Source organism: Sus scrofa, chromosome 7 (genome assembly GCF_000003025.6).
Source record: "Sus scrofa isolate TJ Tabasco breed Duroc chromosome 7, Sscrofa11.1, whole genome shotgun sequence".
Lineage (NCBI taxonomy): Eukaryota > Metazoa > Chordata > Mammalia > Artiodactyla > Suidae > Sus > Sus scrofa.
In genome coordinates this window covers 90443738-90464460 of record NC_010449.5, presented here as the reverse complement: position 1 = coordinate 90464460, position 20723 = coordinate 90443738, and the positions used below count along the sequence as shown (strand labels likewise).

General features: G+C 35.3%; 1 protein-coding gene across 22 annotated transcripts in view; it reads right to left on the bottom strand.

The window, feature by feature from the left end:
- GPHN (gephyrin) overlaps positions 1–20723 on the bottom strand; it is a 567900-nt gene that overhangs the window by 449165 nt on the left and 98012 nt on the right.

The window sequence follows — 20723 nt, the reverse complement described above, 5'->3', positions numbered from 1 at the left end:
TGTTGCTATCACTTATATCTGGAATCTAATACATGGCACAAAGGAAACTTTCCAAAGAAAAGAAAATCATAGACTTGGAGAATAGACTTGTGGTTGCCAAGAGGGAAGGGGAGGGACTGGGAGGAACTGGGAGGTTGGGGTAAATAGATGCAGAATGTAGCCTTTGGGATGGATTAGCAATGGGATCCTGCTGTGTAGCACTGTAAACCCTGTCTAGTCACTTATGATGGAACATTTAATGTGAGAAAAAAGAATGTATACATGTATGTGTAACTGGGTCACCATGCTGTGAAAAATAGTAGGAAAAAATATATATAAATAAATGATAAAAAATGTAAAAAAAAATCTATGAAAAATAAATAGTATTTTAGAACTGAAAAATACAGTATCTAAAATTAGGAAATCTGTGGGTGAGTTTTTTACCACCTCAACAGAGTGAAACACAGGGTTAGTGTACTTGAAGAGATAAACAGATCCAAACTGAAGAAAGAAAAAAAAAAAAAAAAAACAAAAACAAAGCATAAGAGACGTGGGAATCAAACAACCCAATGTAACTGAAGTTCAGAAAAGGAGAGATTGGGGAAGAAACTTTAAAACAAAATAGCTAAGAATATTCCTAAACTGATACATTATTCACTTACTTAGGGAATATATAAGACAAACTTACACTGAAAAAAAGTGAAAGAAAACATCCAGCCATCAAATTGCTGAGAAAAACAAGAAAAATCTTAAAAACAGCATGAGGAAGAAAAAGGACACATCACTTCAGAGGAAAAACAAAACTTACAGCTGAGTATCCAACATAAACTATGGAATCCAAAAGACAATGGACCAATATGGTTAATATGCTAGGGGGAAACCTAGACTCTAAACCTTGATAAAATATCCACCCCAAAATCAAAGGTGAAATAAAACTTTACTTATATATTTTTATATTTATGAGCATAGAGATTACTTCCTATTCAGTGTAACAGTTTTATTATATATATATCTTAGCTATTTCTAATCTTCATGAAGAACAAGAAGTATATAACACTTGTCTTGTTCCTTTCAAAGATCCATTACTCACCATTTTATCTGGATTTTATATTCCCTTTTCTTGCAGCTCAAAATGACAAGCCCCCAACTCTGAATATACTTTTGATATAAGTGATTAATGCATATAATGACGCACTTAAAATATCTAATGTTGAGAAAGTTTGGATTCTTTTTAGAAACCCCAAAAAGATATCCCTCACTTTTTCTACAATGAGGAGTAATTTTGATTAGACGGACAGATAGATAGAATATATCTATTTATTATATATATATAAATTTTTCTTTCCATATTTAACAGACACTGATTTCAATCTGTTGATATGAGACCAATTTTCTGATTTCATAATTTTACCACAAAGTCCTTTATTATACAATTTCCTAATTAGGGCCAAAAGAAATAATATGTTGGCACACTATGAAAAAGTTAGTTTCCACAAATCTGAGTAGCATCCATGATGACACAGGTTTAATCCCTGGCATTGCTCAGTGGGTTAAGGATCCACAACTGCTGAGTGCTGTGATGTAGGCCGACAGTTACAACTTTGATTTGATTCCTCACTTGGGAACCTCCATATGCCGTGGGTGCAACTCCCCACAACCCCCAAAAAAACTTGGTTTTCAGCTGAACTGAACTAATATTGAAATTATATCATAAAATCAGTTCTCATAAAGTTTCTTCCCCAATTTGGCAAATATGAGAGCTTAGTTACAAACTTCAAGAGCCTGACAGTTTTTGGAGGCTTAATTAAAGTGGAATAAACCTTTGCTCCTTTAAAGGCTTGCTAGTCAGCTACTGAGAAATGAATTTTGCTAAAGAAGGCACTTTCTAAAGTTCACACCTCACCCAAATTTCAAGTTAAAAACAGAGCAAGAGATCTCAAGAAACAGTTTCTTAAATGTTATGAAACTTTACTTGCCTAATAAAATATATTTATTATTTTAGCTTAAAATATATTTCACTAATGCAACAAATTTTGTTTTTGAATTATAAATAAGAACATACTACACTTTAAGAAGCTAGTGAATATACTTTTCTCATATGTAAATAACACCAAAGTCAACAATCAGTTTGGTCATTGTATTTTTCTGTTGTCTTTTTTCCCCAGTGTATGCCAACTAAAGGGGAACTATTATGCTCTTGATTCCACTGATTAATAAATATCACAAAGTTAAGAACTGCTTCTTGGGAAAGTATACATTCTTCAAAAAAATGTCCCTTTCTGTGATCACATTGTGAAAGTTAAAAGTACAATAAAGGAATAACATAAGCCAAAATCATGCTAATATGCAAATAATGCATATTATATATGCATTTATATGTGATAATAATTTCACAACTACAATGTTTTAATCTGAAATAATTTTAAGTAATTTCAAGCTGTTGTGCACTTTGTTTCCTGTCAAAAGGTAATACATTCCTATTCTGAGAAAAGTTAAAACAAGAAGTACAATCCCCTTTCCAAATAAATTTGCAACAGATATGTTTCCTGAGTCCAAACTACAGTTGCGGCAGCGTTTTTTAATCTGATACAAGTGAAAAGACATTTTTTATATTTCCAAATCCATTTAATAACTGCAACTAAGAAGTTTCCACTTTATCTTAAATCTGATGTGATTATTCTGCAATGTAATTACATGCTAAAAGGCAAGAATCCTAAAATAATTCTAAAAACACATTTCAAATAATTAATGTGCTCAATTAAGACCATATGTTCATGGATGATATCATATGCTCAATATTTGCCAGTAACTATCTGTGCAAAAAGACATTTGCAAAGATAAAATACTCCATACAAATCAGCATTAATAAATGAACATTTGCCATTGATTTTCATAACAGAAAACAGAAACTATAAATTCTAATTATCCCCCACCCAATTCCATTCTTTAAATTTGTAAGACCATATGATAAGTAGTACATTTAATTATTATTATATTTGGATTTTCTAAATTTAAAAAATTGTAGAAAGTTGTTTTCTTTCTTATTATAGTAATACATACATAATATGTTTAAATTTGCCTCTTGGCCCACAAAACCTAAAATGTTTACTATCTGGCTCTTTATGGAAAAAATTTATTGACCCCTTGCTTATAGGAACACAGAAGGATTACCATGCACTATACAGAGCTCAGTAATATAATTCCTGGCAAATGCATTAGCACAGCATATGCCCATGACTATGAAAAGACGTGTTTAACTCACAAAACTGATTTATGCTTTCTCTACCTTTTTATACCTATGGGTAATGTATAAAATCCATATCAAATCTCAAGTTATTGGAAAAATTTCCAAATATATTCATTAATCCTCATATGGGTTTGCCTACCAATCCTAAACAAGGAGAGATTAGTGAAAACTCAATGGGGAACTAGAACTACTATAACCATACAGCACTGTCGTGGAGAGTCATCTCAAGTATCAAAGGAGGCCAAATGGAGAACTTGACTTCTACTCCAGTCTGGCATAAAGAGAAAGGGTCTATCTCCATTTATCTGTCTAAGCAATGTCTAAATAAGCCAGCAAAAACAGAAGATTTGAATAAGATCCCAGTTCATAGTATAATACTCAAAATACTCAGATTTCAATCAAAAGCTAATTGCCATTAGCTTTACAGTCCAGAAACATCTTTGACAATTGAGGCAAGAACACACAATAGGGAAGACAGTCTCTTCAACAGTGGTGATGGGAAAGCTGGACAGCACATATAAATCAATGAAGTTAAAACACTCCCTCAAACCATACGCCATAAAACTCCCAGTACATAGGCAAAACATTATCTGACATAAATCTTAGCGATGTTTTCTTAGGCCAATCTCCCAAGGCAATAGAAATAAAAGCAAAAACGGAAAAATGGGACCTAATCAAACTTACAAGCTTTTGTATAGCAAAGGAAACCATCAACAAAACAAAACAAAACAAAAAACCCTACAGAATGGGAGAAAATGTTTGCAAACGATGTGACCAATAAGTGTTTCACTTCCAAAATACATAAACAGCTCATACAACTCAATATCAAAAAAACAAACAGCCCAGTCAAAAAAAATGGGCAGAGGACCTCCATAGAAATTTTTCCAAAGAAGACATACAGATGGCTAACAGGCACATAAAAAGATACTCAACATTGCTAATTATTAAAGACATGCAAATGAAAACTACAATGAATCATCTCACACAGGTCAGGCCAACATTGAAAAGTCTACAAACAAAAAATGCTAGATGCTAGAGAGGATATGGAGAAAAAGTACCCTTCCAACACTGTTGGTGGGTATGTAAATTGGTATAGTCACTATGTAAAACAATGTAGAAGTTCCTTAAAAAAACTAAAAATAGAGTTGCCATATGATCCAGCAATCTCACTCCTGGACATGTATCTAGATTAAAACTCTAATACAAAAAATACCTTCACCCTGATGTTCACAGCAGCAATATTTACAATAGCCAAGACATGCCCACTGAAACATGAATGGATAAACAAGATGTGGTACATACACAAAGTGGAATACTACTCAGCCATAAAGAAGACTGGAATAATGGATTTGCAGCAACAGTGGATGGACCTAGAGATTATCATACTAAGTGAAGTAAGCCAGAAAAAAAAGGACAAATATCATATGATATCACTTACATGAGGAGTCCAAAATAAAATACAAATGAACTTACTTAAAAAACAGAAACAGACATAGAAAATAAATTTATGGTTACCAAAGGGGAAAGGGGATGGGGGAGGGATAAATTAATTCTGGATTAGTAGATACAAATTACTATATATAAAATACATTAACAACAAGGCCTTAATATGTATACCACAGAGGACTATATTCAATATCCTATAACAAATCATAATGTAAAAGAATACAAAAAAGAATATATATGCACATTCTTTATATATACATATATATCTGAATCACTTTGCTATACAACAGAAACTAGTATAATGTTGTAAATCAAAATGTATTTCAAATAAAAAATAGAAAAAAATCAACTGTCATAATAAGAACCAGTTAGCACTCAAACAGAATGAAAAAAGACAGCTGGTAAACAACAATACCAAAATGGTAAAGATGTTTAATCAGAAAAAAATATACTGAAAAGAAAAAAGCTTCAAGGACTAGGAGATAATAACAAAAGACCTAACTTTCCCATCATTTGAGTCTTAAAAGAGAGGAGAAAAAAGGCAAGGCTGAAAAAGTATTTGAAGAAGTAATGACTTATGGAGTTCCCATATGACTTAGCAGGTTAAGGATCTGGTGTTGTCACTCCAGTCGCTGCTCTGGCTCAGGTTTGATCCCTGGCCAGGGAACTTCCAAATACCGTGGGCACAGCCCAAAATAAAAAAAATTGCTTGAAAACATCCCAAATTTGGCAACAGATCCAAACATACAGATAAAAAAGCTGAGCAACCCTCAAACAAGAGAAAATTAATGAAACCTGTATTAAGACAAATCACACCCAAACTTCTAAAAACTAGAGACAAAAAAAAAAAAAAAACAAACAAAAAAACATTGAAAACAGTGAGAGAGAAACCACACCTTACCAATACTGGAAAAACAATTCGAAAGACTGCAGATCAGAAACCAAGTCACCAGAAGGAAGCACTTTTTCAAGTGCTAAAATAAAAGAACTGTGAACCCACATCCTATATCCAGTGAAAATATCCTTTAGAGATGAAGAAGAAATTATAACATTTTCAGATGAAGTAAGACTAGAAAATTTGTTACCAGCACACATGCCCTAAAGAGCTGGGTCTGAGAAAAGATGAATTAAATTGACAAACCTCTGATAAGACTGACAAAGAAAAATAACATACACAATGGAATACTACTCAGCCATAATAAAGAATGAAATAATGCCATTTGCAGCAACATGGATGGAACTAGAGACTCTCATACTGAGTGAAATAAGTCAGAAAGACAAATACCATATGATATCATTTATATCTGGAATCTAATATATGGCACCAATGAACCTTTCCACAGAAAATAAAATTATGGACTTGGAGAAGACTTGTGGTTGCCAAGGGGTGGGAGAGGGGGAGTGGGATGGATGGGGTGCTTTGGGTTAATAGATGCAGATTATTGCCTTTGGAATAAGATCCCGCTGTGACTACTGCCTTTGCAATAAGATCCCGCTGTGTAGCACTGGAAACTATGTCTAGTCACTTATGATGGAACATTTAATATGAGGAAAAAGAATGTATACATGTATGTGTAACTGTACAGCAGAAAAATGACAGAAAACTGTAAATCGGCTATAATGGAAAAAAATAAAAATCATTATACAAAAAAAAGAAAAAACAGAAGACACAAATCACCAATATCAGGAATAAAACAAGAAATATATGACTACGAACCCCAAAGAAGTCAAAATAATAAGAAGAAGAATATTATAAACTCCTTTAAATTTAGCAACATAAACGAAACAGACTAATTTCTCAAAAAGTACAGACTGCCACAAGTCACCTAATATGAAATAAATAATTTGAATAGTCCTACGACAATTAATGAGGATGAATTTGCAATTTTAAAACTCCCCAAAAATGAAATCTCCAGGCTGGGATGACTATATTGGAAAAGCCTACCAGGAGTTCCCGTCGTGGCGCAGTGGTTAAGGAATCTGACTAGGAACCATGAGGTTGCGGGTTCGGTTCCTGCCCTTGCTCAGTGGGTTAACGATCCGGCGTTGCCGTGAGCTGTGGTGTAGGTTGCAGACAAGGCTGGATCTGGCATTGCTGTGGCTTGGCATAGGCTGGGAACCTCCATATACCGCAGGTGTGCCCCTAAAATGACACACACACACAAAAATCCCACAAATATTTTCTCTGTGAAGACAGACTCAAAAGATCCTTAACCAAATGTTAGCAAATAGAATTCAGCAATATGTAAAAATAAAAAATTATACATTATCACTAAATGGGGTTTATTCCAGGAATGCAAGGCTGTTTCAATATTTGAAAAACAACTAATATAACCCAACATAGTAACAGACTAAAAGAAGTGCAATCAAATGATTATACAATTAAGGCAGAAAAAGCACTGCACAACATTCAGCACTCCTTCATGATCAAAAAACAAATTCCAAAAAAAAAAGAAAGAAAGAGAGAAAAGGGAAATTCCTCAACTTGGTAAATACTATTTATCAGAGCCTTCAGCCAACACCATTCTCAATGGTTAAAAAAAAAAAAGACTGAATGCTTTCCCCTAAAGGTCAGGAGAAAACAGATGTCTGCTCTTATCACTCTTGCTGAATGAAGTAATGGAAGATTTAGCCAGTGCAAGAAGCAATAAAAGGAAGTAAAAGGCATACAGATTAGAAAGACAGAAGTAAACTATCTTTCACTACAGATGACATCATTGTCAACACAGAAAATCTAATAACAAAAACTCCTAAAACTGACAAGTGATTTCAAGATCTAAGATCAACATTAAAAATTGGGAGTTCCAGGAGTTCCCATGGTGGCGCAGTGGAAACGAATCAGACTAGTGACCATGAGGTTGCAGGTTCGATCCCTGGCCTCAATAAGTGGCTTGAGGAACCAGTGTTGCTGTGGCTGTGGTATGGGCCAGCAGCTGCAGCTCGAAAGGGACTCCTAGCCTGGGAACATCCATATGCTGTGGGTGAGGCCCTAAAAAGCCAAAAAAAAAAAAAAAAAAAAAAAAAAAAAAAAAAAAAAAAATTGGAGTTCCCGTCATAGTGCAGCAGTTAACGATTCCGACTAGGAACCATGAGGTTGCGGGTTTGATCCCTGGCCCTGCTCAGTGGGTTAGGAATCCGGTGTTGCCGTGAGCTGTGGTGTAGGTTGAAGACGCAGCTCGGATCCCACATTGCTTAACCCACTGAGCAGGGCCAGGGATCAAACCCGCATCCTCATGGATACTAGTCAGGTTCATTTTCACTGAGCCACAACTGGAACTCCATTTTTTTTTTTTTTTTTTTGGCTTTTTAGGGCCTCACCCACAGCATATGGATGTTCCCAGGCTAGGAGTCCCTTTCGAGCTGCAGCTGCTGGCCCATACCACAGCCACAGCAACACTGGTTCCTCAAGCCACTTATTGAGGCCAGGGATCGAACCTGCAACCTCATGGTCACTAGTCTGATTCGTTTCCACTGCGCCACCATGGGAACTCCTGGAACTCCCAATTTTTAATGTTGATCTTAGATCTTGAAATCACTTGTCAGTTTTAGGAGTTTTTGTTATTAGATTTTCTGTGTTGACAATGATGTCATCTGTAGTGAGAGATAGTTTACTTCTGTCTTTCTAATCTGTATGCCTTTTACTTCCTTTTATTGCAGTTTAGGCCAGCAGCTGCAGCTCTGATTCAGCTCCTAGCCTAGGAACTTTCATATGCTATGCCTGTGGCCCTAAAAAAGTACATATACACATATATATATTATATATATATATATATATATATATACACACACACACACAAATCATTTGTATTTCTATACTAGCCATGAAAATATTATCTTAAAATATAATACCCTTTACAATTGTTTATAAGAAGATGAAATACTCAGACGTACATCTAACAAATCTTGTACAGGAGTTGTATACTGAAAATTACAAAATGCTGGTGAATGAAATCAAAGACCTAATAGGAGAGACATATGGTATTCATGGATGAGATGACTCAATACAGTAAATATATGTATTCTCCCAAAATTGATACCCAGATTGATCATGCTTCCAATCAAAATCTAAGTGAAATTTTTGCACATATAGACAATATTATTCTAAAATTCATATCAAAAGATAAAGGAACTATAATAGCTAAAACAATTTTGAAATAGAATTAAGTGTGAGAAATCACTATTCTAAATTTTAAGACTTATACAGATACAGTAAGAATGAATGAGTGGTATTAGTAGAAGGATAAACACACATATCAATGAATCAGAATCCAGAATCCAGAAACAGACCTACAGGAATATGCCCAATTCATTTTCGACAAAAGTGCAAAAGCAATTCGATGAAGGAAAAAGTCTTGTCAACAAATGATGCTGGATGGAGTTCCCGTCGTGGCACAGTGGTTAACGAATCCGACTAGGAACCATGAGGTTGGGGGTTTGATTCCTGCCCTTGCTCAGTGGGTTAAGGATCTGGCGTTGCTGTGAGCTGTGGTGAAGGTTGCCAATGCAGCTCGGATCCTGCGTTGCTGTGGCTCTGGTGTAGGCCAACAGCTACAGCTCCGATTAGACCCCTAGCCTGGGAACCTCCATATGCTGCAGGAGCAGCCCAAGAAATGGCAAAAAGACCAAAACAAACAAACAAACAAACAAATGATGCTGGAGCAACTGGATATCCATAGGCCAAAAAATTTAACCTCCACATGTTTCACACCTTACACAAAAATAAACTCAAACTAGGTCATAGCCTTAAATGTGAAATATAAAACTATAAAAATCTTAGGAAAAAAAAACAAGAAAAATTTATGGGCTAGGGCTAGGCAAGAATTCTTAGATTTGAAGCAAAAAGAACCACCCATAAAAATAAATACAAATAAAGCATATTTCATCAAAATTAAAAACTTCCACTGTGTGAAAAATTCTGTTATAAAAGTGAAGAAGCTACAAAAAAATTCTCATTGCAGAACAACCAAATATGTCCTCACATATTTTAAAATAGCCACAACTTTTTCCTTTTAAGAAAAATCTCTGCTTCTCACCTTACAAATCATAATATTAAAAATGATAGAAAAACATTTACATATCTATTTGAGTCCATAATTGAACACATTAATCATTAAGCTTTATAAATGTTTCATGTTGAATATTACTCAAACTTTAAGAGAGAAGTTTGACTGCTGAAAAACTAATATGATTCTTCTTCTCAGATAATGAAATTCATAGGCCAAATTTTTCTGTTCCTATTTTGTCTTGGTTTCCAGGATAGTCAAATCTAGTACTCAATTGCAGTAAAGTGTATTGGATACTTGAATAACTATTCCTGTGCCTGTGTATCTGTTTCTACCTTGTGGAAGTTACTAGATAAAAATTTCTAATAAATAAAGGTCCTATCTATAATCAGTTCACACAGAATCAGAAATCAGCCCTCAGACTTCTGTTGAAGACAAAAATATACTGATTTGTAAGACCTTTTAAGCAATCAAGATTTTTCTCTCTAAGGGACTGAAGGATCAACAGGAATTCCACCTCCTTCTAGAAGACAAATCTCAGATAAATAAATATGGAATACAATGAACAGTCACCACATCTCCTAGGAAAATGCCCAACAAACTGTACTTTGTATTCTAAAAAAATTTTAAGAGTCATGTTTGCTGCAATCAATTTAATAAACCATAGTAAAGGACAATGTTTCTCAAACCAAAATGTGCATCAGAAACACATAGGAATTTTTATTTTGTTTCATTTTGTTTAAATACCAGAACCGCCCCCCCACTCATCAAATGTGAGCTAAGATTTTGGGGTGGATTAAGTTTTTGAAATCAATGCTACAATGGAAAGAACAGTAAGATTAAAGTCTGAATATCTACACTTTGAGACCTGTGAGATATAATTTAAATAAGATATGATTATAATCACTACTAATGCAAAGAAATCAATAGGAGTGATAAACGTACAATGGACGTAAATATTCAAGGGTCCTCTGACATAACTGAATATTTTCAAGAGCAAATATTTATTATTTATAGTTATTTATTTTACAAATTTCTGAATATATCTTTTCTTAAAAACTTTTCTCCCAACATTGACAAACAATTACCATCAGTAAGGATTCCTTTAAGGTAAAGGACTTTGAATTATGCAAATCCCAGATCATCTTCACTGGAGCTATTTTCCTCATTGATTTTGTAGTTAGTACTGCAGAGTTAAACCCATCACAGAAAGGTCTCTGAGTGTCCACAGTTAAAAATCTTTCTCTCTACTTCACAATCATTTTCAACTATTGCCAATCATAAAACATCTCCAAGACATGAGTAACATTTGGGTGATTTGGTTCCAAAACCAATTAATTTACATATATAACCACCAAACTACAATTGTCAACTTGCTGATATCACCTAACAGCTCCACGGTAGTAAAACTGAAAAAATATAGGTAATAAAAAATTCATCTGAATTTGCAAGTTGATTGCCACTGCAAGTTGACCTTTAAATCAAAGCAGCAATCTGTTTAAGATAATATGTGAATATATATAGGTACATATTCACACACAGACAAACACATATTTTGGCTGCACCAGTGGCATTCCAAAGTTCCCAGGCCAGGGATCAAACCCAAGCCATAGCAGTGACAACACCAAGTCCCCAATACTAGACCACCAGGGAACTCCTTGAATATATATTTTAAAATATTCCAGAGTTCCCATTGTGGTTCATCAGTGAGCGAACCCAACTAGCATCCATGAGGATGCAGGTTCGATCCCTGGCCTCGCTCAGTGGGTTAAGGATCCGGTGTTGCCATAAGCTGACATGGCTTGGATCTGACGTTGCTGTAGCTGTAGTATAGGGTAGTAGCTAACAGTTCCAATTTGACCCCTAGCCTGGGAAACTCTATATGCTGTGGGTACTGCCCTAGAAAGACAAAAAGACCAAAAAAAAAAAAAAAATATATATATATATATATATATTTGGTCTTATATAATATATATATTTATTTTCCATTTAACACATACAAATATTTCATGAAACATTTTGAGTTGTCATACATCCAAAAGTGAAAACTTGTTGATATCTGATTTCTTGTAAAAATTTAAAGATCCTGAATACAAAAGAAAGAGCGTACCTAACTGTAAGAAACACACACACATTTATTGTATAGTTTTTCATCTTTTTCTCAGGGATTTAAATTTTATTTATTTATTTATTTTTGCTTTTTAGGGCCGAACCCACCACATATAGAGGTTCCCAGGCTAGGAGTTGAATCGGGACTGTAGTCGCCAGCTTACCCCACAGCTACAGCAACGCAGGATCGCAGGATCCGAGCCACATCTGTGACCTACACCACAGCTCACGGCAACGCCAGATCCTTAATCCACTGAGCAAGGCCAGGGATCAAACCTGCAATCTTATGGTTACTAGTCGGATTAATTTCTGCTGTGCCACAACCGGGAACTCCTAAATTTTATTTAAAGTATCATGGGGGGCTTTGGAGGATTGGTATGATTCATATACCAATCCATTTTTTAAACTTTACACAATTCATTTTTAAATTTGAAATTTTGGTAAAATACACAACATAAAATTTACATCTTAGCTGCTTTAAAGTATAAACCAAATGTTATATTCATACTGCTGTGCAACCAATTTCAGGAACTTTTTCATTTTGCAAAACTGAATCTCTATATCCATTAAGCAATAATTCTCATTATTCACAATGGTCAAAAGGCAGAAGCAACCAAAATGTCCACTGGCAGTAGTATCACAAAAGATACTAATGTGGGCAGAGAACAAAATTAGTCTTAGAAAGCATCATGAACATCTAAAGAAGTATACTGAACTGCTAGATTACACTGTAATTTAGACAGATGAATTTAAGAAGGATGGCATTGGCAGCGCACAGATTTTATTTCTTTTTTTCTTTCCTTTTTTGTCTTTTAGGGCTGCACTTGCAGGATATGGAGGTTCCCAGGCTCGGGGTCGAATCGGAGCTTTAGCCACTGGCCTATGCCACAGCCATGCCAGATCCAAGCCACATCTGAGATCTACACCACAGCTCATGGCCATGCTGGATCCTTAACCCACTGAGGGAGACCAGGGATTGGACCTGCGTCCTCATGGATGCTAGTCAGATTCGTTTCTGCTGAGGCTCAATGGAACACCCAGATTTTTTTTTAGAACCTTACTTTATACTTGTAATTACTTCTTCCCAAACTCACGATTTAACCCAAGGCTAACTGAATTTTTACAGAACTCATCATAAATCTATGTAATTAAATAGAGAAATCCAAATTTCAACAAAACCAAGCAGCTTTAAAGGTAGATAAACTCCGATGAAGGCCAAAAAACTGATTAGTTAAAAGAAGCAATTTAAAATCCCAACAGAACTAAGCCATCACTTACAAATAAATCTCAGTTGGTTACCTTTGAAGGTGCATATACCTTTCTATCTACCTGCCTAACACGGGTACAAGGCTCAAGAAAAGATGTAGGAGTTCCCGTTGTGGCGCAGTGGTTAATGAATCCGACTAGGAACCATGAGGCTGCGGGTTCGGGTTCAGTCCCTGTCCTTGCTCAGTGGGTTAACGATCCGGCGTTGCCGTGAGCTGTGGTGTAGGTTGCAGACGCGGCTGGGATCCCGCGTTGCTGTGGCCCTGGCGTAGGCCAGTGGCTACAGCTCCGATACAACCCCTAGCCTGGGAACCTCCATATGCCGCAGGAGCGGCCCAAAGAAATAGCAAAAAGACCAAAAAAAAAAAAAAAAAAAAAAAAAAAAAAAAAAAAAAAAGATGTAAATAATCAGTGCCATTAAAGTGATAAAAGTGAAACAGAAAATAAACTGTACTTATCATATATATATAAGAAAAGGAAAAAATAATCAAAAGGCCAATTCCTCTAATATAAACACAGATGTCGCTTAGAAGCAATGTGTAAATCTTTATTTTTTTAAAAAATAGAACTCCCCTCATGCTTTCTTCCAGTCTGTACTACACTCACAACAGTAGGAATTCTGAAACTATACATTAGTTTCTGAACTTTATATAAATGAAATCACACCACAGATATTCTTTTTCAATCTAGTTTCTTTTGCTAAACATTATGAGATCCATCTATGGTTTTAAATTTAATTGTGTACAATTCATTCTCACTGTATGTATTCCATGATATGAAAATACAATGACTCATTTATCTACCATAGGTAGACATCTGGGTTGTTTCCAATCTAGGCTATTATAAATAGCACTGCTATAAACATTCCTGCACATGTGTTTTGGTGAACATAAGCAAATATTTCTGCTAAGTATATACCTCTGAATGAAATCCCTGGGTTACAGAAAATACATACGTTCAGATTTAGTAAATACTGTTCAGCTTCCCAATTTGTGTATTAGATAACTGACTATACAACTTCCACACTAACACTTAGGAACATCATCTTTTTATCCAGCACTGGTAGAAATACAGAGGTATTCTGTGGTGGTTTTAATTGCATTTCTCTAATGTTGAACACTTTTTCATGTTCATATTGACCATACACTGGTTGGTTTGTCAGAAATGAATCCTTCGTTGAATATGTATTGCAAACATCTTTCAATTGAGAGCTTGCCTTTTAGTCAGTCCTTCAGATCATCTTTTCTGGAGTTCTTATTTTTCAGGTGATCCAATGTATCAAAATTTCCTGTTTACTATTTAAGAAATCCTTTTCTAACTCAAAATCATAAAGAAATTCTCCATGTTTTCTTTTAAAGTTTTCTATCTTTCACAATTGGGACCTATGATGTGCCTGAAGTGGATTTTTGTGTACGATGTGAAGTAGAGGTCAATGGTCATCTTTTCCATAAGGATATCCAAAGGGGAAAATTCTTTTCTGCAGAGTACTGCAATGCTATCTTTGTTGTAAATCAGATGATAGTAAGTGTATAAATTCTTTCCTGGGTTTAACAGTTTTCTGTTGCTGCTGTGATAAATCAGCACAACTAATTTAATCTTAGCAGCTTAAAACAATACAAATTTACCATCTCACAGTTCTATAAATCGTTCATCCAAATTCAAGGAATCCAGGTCCTTTGGTTTTAGAACTTATGTCATTGTTTCCTTGCCGGCTATCAGCTGGCAACTGCTCTTAACAACTACAGACTTCTTTCTAGACCTTGTACATGGGCACCTAAATATCAGAACCATCAATAATAGTACATAGAATCCTCCTAACACTTGAAATCTCTCTGATTCCCCCTTCTGCTAACCATCTCTTCTGTTTCCAGAAAGTTCTCTGATTTTAAGGGCTGATGTGATTAGACTGGACACACCCAGATAATTTAGGATTATCTCCCTGTTTTAACATCCCTTAATTACATTTGCAAATTTCCTTTTGCCTTGTGACATAAAACAGTCCCAAGAATTAAGTAGGGTTGGGCATGTTTGGAGGCCATTATTCCATCATAATAAATATCCTATGTTGTTCCATTACTTTACCCTTGCATCTATAACACTGTTTTAATAACTCTAGTGTTAAGGAAAGCCTTGCTATCTGGTATTCTAATGTCTTCCAATTACTTTGTTTTTATAACACTGTTTTAATAACTCTAGTGTTAAGGAAAGCCTTGCTATCTGGTATTCTAATGTCTTCCAATTACTTTGTTTTTCCTTAAGATTCCTTGACTATACTTGGCCCTTTGAATTTCCAAAGAAATTTTAGACTAATCAACTTTAAAAAATAAAAGCAAAACCTGAGAGTTTAATTGGAACTGCACCAAAACTTTATAGCTATATGACCTATATGGTCAATTTTGGTTAACATTTCATATGAATTTCAAAAGAATATGTATTCTATCATTTTCCAGTGACATGGTCCAGAGTTGTTAACTAGGTCACTAATTAGTGTTCTCTCTCCTTAGTTTTTTGGTCATCTACTTCTATCAGCTACTGGTAGAAGCATAATGAATTCCCCCAATATGACTGAGGATTTATCCTGTTCTTTCATTTCTATAAATTTTTGTGTTAGACATCTATCTTACTATATACATGCAGATTTAGTAGTGTGATAACTTCCTAGTACACTGACCCTTTTATCAGTATAAACATCTGTCCTTCATATTTAGTCTTTGTTTTAAAGTTTTTGTCTACCATTGGTGTAGCTACACTGGGATTTCCTTTAAGGGTTTGCATAGCAGACCTTTCCTATCCTTTTACTTCAACTTCCCTTAGTCCTTATATTTAAAATGTGGTTTTTTAATTCAGCATATAACTGGGTTTTACTTTGTTTTACAGTCTTACAAGTTTAGTATTTCAATAAGATTCTTTTAGTCTGTTTATATTTAACGTGAATTGCCAATATGATCAGGATAGAACAGGTAGACTGAAACTTATCACAGATACAACTAGGACTTGAAATATGCCCCCAACATAAACTCTGCTGCAAAATGGTGATGTCTATCTTTTACCCTGTTCTTCTAGGCAAGAATGCTAATTTGCTGCCAGCCACTCCATTCCACCTGGAGTTTCAAAATGTAGTTGACTACATCATCAAATAATTACTTAAAAGCCTATACTTAATTCAAAATAATGTTCAAAATCAGTCTCTGAATAACCTTTACCCCATAAGCAAGTTCTAGCAGCACCTGTGACGTTTTACAGTATAATAATAAGGCAGTGGTATACTTTTAAAATTCCAAAGGATGGATATATATATATATATATATATAAACAGATGCCATTTTATACTAATTTTTAATTGACTGACCTAGGAAAACAACCTACTCTAGATGCCTTCCAAAACCACTTCTTATTCCAAAAAAGATTATCTCATACATACATACCAACTCAGGAATAAACAAAATAATATGATTGTTTCCTACTAGGCATTTCATCTTTTTTATCACCAATGACTTATTCTAGTCTACATCATCCCTAATTCCTCATTAAATCTCTACATTTAATCTTTTCTTCTAAGAGACCATAACTTAACCTCCAATAGACTCAGATCCTAAAACAAATATTATGAGCATTGCTTATTTTTATATATAAAAATCTCAAATTACACTGATTTTACATAAAATACAATCCCTTGAACTGTCATATGAAGTCTAAAATATGCTCTCATCCTTCTTTTTTAACATCATCTTTATATAAACATCCATCTGGAGTTCCCGTCATGGTGCAGTGGTTAACGAATCCGACTGGGAAACATGAGGTTGCGGGTTTGATCCCTGGTCTTGCTCAGTGGGTTAAGGATCCAGCATTGCTGTGAGCTGTGGTGTAGGTCGCAGACACGGCTCGGATCCCACGTTGCTGTGGCTCTGGCATAGGCCAGCAGCTACAGCTCTGATTAGACCCCTAGCCTGGGAACCTCCATGTGCCACGGGAAGCGGCCCTGGAAAAGACAAAAAGACAAAAATAAATAAATAAATAAAATATTTTCAAGTCATTTGATGATTTACAGAAGTAAAAATAAGTCACACTTTATTAGAAATTTTCAGTTTTAAATTTATATAAATAATCTCCAACGTCCTCTAAATGCAATTATCTGTACAACTGTCATGCATAAACTTGAAATATATCCATTTTGTAAATACTGATTCCAGATACCAAATATACCCCAAATTGGATCTAAATGATCATTACTTCTGGTTCTTCTTGTGCTTGCATCACCAAAATGCAACATCTAAAGAATTAATTGTTAAAATGTAGACAGCTCATAGTTTGGTTCAAGAGAAAATGGACATCTTTTTGCTCCATAACTGCAAAATGTTTTCATTTTTAGAATTAAAACAATATTTATAACCAATCAATGATATTTTAGTTCTATAACATCTATACCCAAGTCATCGTCAGTAGGTACTGCTTTTCTTTATTTCAAGCAGGTCAGAGAAAAAACTCTTCCATTAATCAAAAGTACCAAAACTTTCAAGAAAATAAACAAGTTTCCCTGTAAACTTGTAAACTTGAAGCAGAGGAACTAATGAATTCATGAATTTGGGATCCAAAAGATTTTACATATAATGTTTGATAAGCACTTGTGAATAGCATATAATTATCAAAGTTCTGATTTGATGTATTGCCCAGGGAATTAACTCTAATATGCTGACATTCCATACAAAGTCATATTTTTTTGCCTCTGACTTTCCTCTTATAGAATCAGACTTGGTAACATGCTCTCTGATTTCCACCCTATCATGCAATTTGATACACTACATTTAAACATTGTTACTTCTTACCACTAATGATTACAATGCACTTTTAAGTAACAGAATGTGTTTTTTCTTTTACTTTTGGATTATCATAAAAATTTCCATTTAATACTAAATATCAATGCAGTTCCTTGATTCCAAAGATAAAAACATAAGAAAAAAATTGATATTCATTTTCTCTGATTTTAAATATTTATTGTTCCATATCCATTTCCTTGATTCTGTCTAGCTACAATGTTTAGGTCACAGAAGGGATCATAATAAAAGAAAATTTGACTGCATAATCTATTTGTTTAAGATAAAGATAGCATCAGTAACAATGGTAATGATACAAATAAAAAGTAACATTTATTGAGTTCTTCCTATGTGTCTCACACCAAACAAAGTGCTTTCTGTGGTTTATATCATTTAAAAGCCATTCCCTAGAGACTTCTTCTGTTTAAGTTATCATCACTACAGAATGTCACTACATCCTAAAAATAAAAACATGCTGAATAAACAAAAATTCATTATTTAAAAAAAATCATAGGAGTTCCTGTCGTGGTGCAGCAGAAAATAATCTGACTAGCATCCATAAGGATGCAGGTTTGATCCCTGACCTTGCTCAGTGGGTTAAGGATCCTTGCCGTGAGCTGTGGTGTAGATTGCAGATGTGGCTCGGATCTGGCGTTACTGTGGCTCTGTCGTAGGCCGACAGCTACAGCTCTAATTAGACCCCTAACCTGGGAACCTCCATATGCCACAGGTGTGGCCCTAAAAAGGACAAAAAGATAAAAAAAAAAAAAATCATAGAGCTGGGAGGCAAAGAAATCTAAATGAACTAAAATCCAGAAAATGGAAGTGAAGAGCTGTTTTCATGTTTGTAGAACAGCTACAGCAGGAGGAAGTCACCATAAATGGGGTAAGAAGAAACCAGAAATTTTTAAAAAATATTTGAAGACAAGTTTGGGCTAGCATGATGGTTATACTCTCTAGAACCCCAGTCACAAAGAAAGTCTACACTTGCCATCCAGCTGTCCTCCTTTGTGGCTAAGCTGACACCACGAAGGTGTACCAACCATGGTAGCTTAGTAACTATCAGAGGAAAGAAAGAAGCATTATGCCCAGGCATAGTTAAGGCAAAATCCTAAATTTTCAAAACAGATCTACCTTTACCCGTGATCACTATTAGCAAGGAAGCAGTCAAGAGATGACCCCTTTCTGAAGAAGGCCACATAGTGCCAAACTGCTTTACCAAGGTAAGTGATCCAGGAGTTGATGGAGTCAGTCAAAAATCTCTTTGAGCTGATGTTGGACGGCCAACTCAACACTACCAGATGCCTGTGTACAGTATGCAACATAGAAATTCCATCAAACAGTTTGATTACTGCCCAATGAGTTTGGACTTCTTGACCAAAAGAACACCAATGTCAGCATGTAAATAGCTAAGAAGACCAAAAAGCATGACACATTCATTTCAAACACCACAATTCAATTCAGTCAGTTGACTGGACAACAAAATTATACCTGAAAAAGTTACATCTGTCACCAACAGTAGGCCCCAAGATGTAGTCAAAGGTCATTCACCATGAGAAAAATAAGCTGACTTCTGCAAGAAGTAACAAGTTTGGCAGGCAGTGATGGCTTCTGCATTATAAGCATGTACCAAACTATTTTCGGTCCAGTCTATGGTGGTAGATACTATGTTTCCCATATCCAGTACAATGATGGATCTAGGTGGCTGTGGTGGTGACCTGGGCAGTATAGGTTTAATCAGCTGTTTCATTCCAATCAATCTCAGGAAAAAACACGCCCTTATTCTAAGCATCAATATGACTGATCAAGACCTTTCAACTGACAGCTGTGATTTGTTTCCACAGCTTGTGGTCTCATTGAGGAATGTGCCTCTAATCTGCTATTTTGTAATCTTATCCAAGTAAACCCATTGTCAATAGCCCATCACTCAGGAAAAATATAGCATACTTGATTCTTAAGAGTATTGTCTAAAGCAGGGGTTGGCAAATAATGGGCCAGTAGTCAAACTGTTTGATAGAACTTATACTGGCAAAAACCTTTTATTTTTGAAAAGGGAAAATAAAATAGTAAATATTTTAGGTTTTGTAAGCCACATATAGTCTCTGGTATGTATTTATTTTATTCTCAATGCTTTGAAAAATGTAAAAATCATTCCCAAGCTCAAGAGCAGTACAAACATAGGCTGTAGCCAGATTTGGCGCACCGGCTAAGTGTCTAAGGCACACACTAGTGTGTGTTTGGCACACCCTAGTCTAAGGCTGTCCATTCAGCCTATTGTGTTAAATCATAATCAGTCTTTACCACAGTTGGTCTTCCAGCTTTGTCCTTGGAGCTGGAGAGTGACTGCCACCCAGTGGACACCTTTAGCTTTTCACTTAGCTATCAATGAACCAAGCCCAAGCCTTTCAGGTAAACTCTATACATGAAATCAGTACAAGGGCTCTATCCAGAAGGTCAATTTAACTTCATTTCCCTGTGCAAATTTTGTTCAAATCTACCAATTACATTCATGTACTTTTCTCCCTACCAAAATATACCAAGATGTCTAAGAAGTATGCATCAGGGGCTACAATAATAGCCACAAATGATTATGACACTCCTAGGAAGAACTGCAGGGAAGAGAAAAGGGATGGTGAGGATACCGACCAGTAGCAGTAGGTATGCTTTTTTCTCCTTTGGCTGCTCCCTCCACAGTTAGGTTCTAGCCTTGGGGCTTTTTGCTTCCTCATGTAACTTCTGACATTAGGAAAGCACACCAGCTCAGGTAACCTACATATCAGTGCAGTTCTTCCCTTCACTTTTGGCAACTCCTATGCCCATCTTTTCCTGTTCACATAGGAATAGGAAGGATGGTGAATTGAG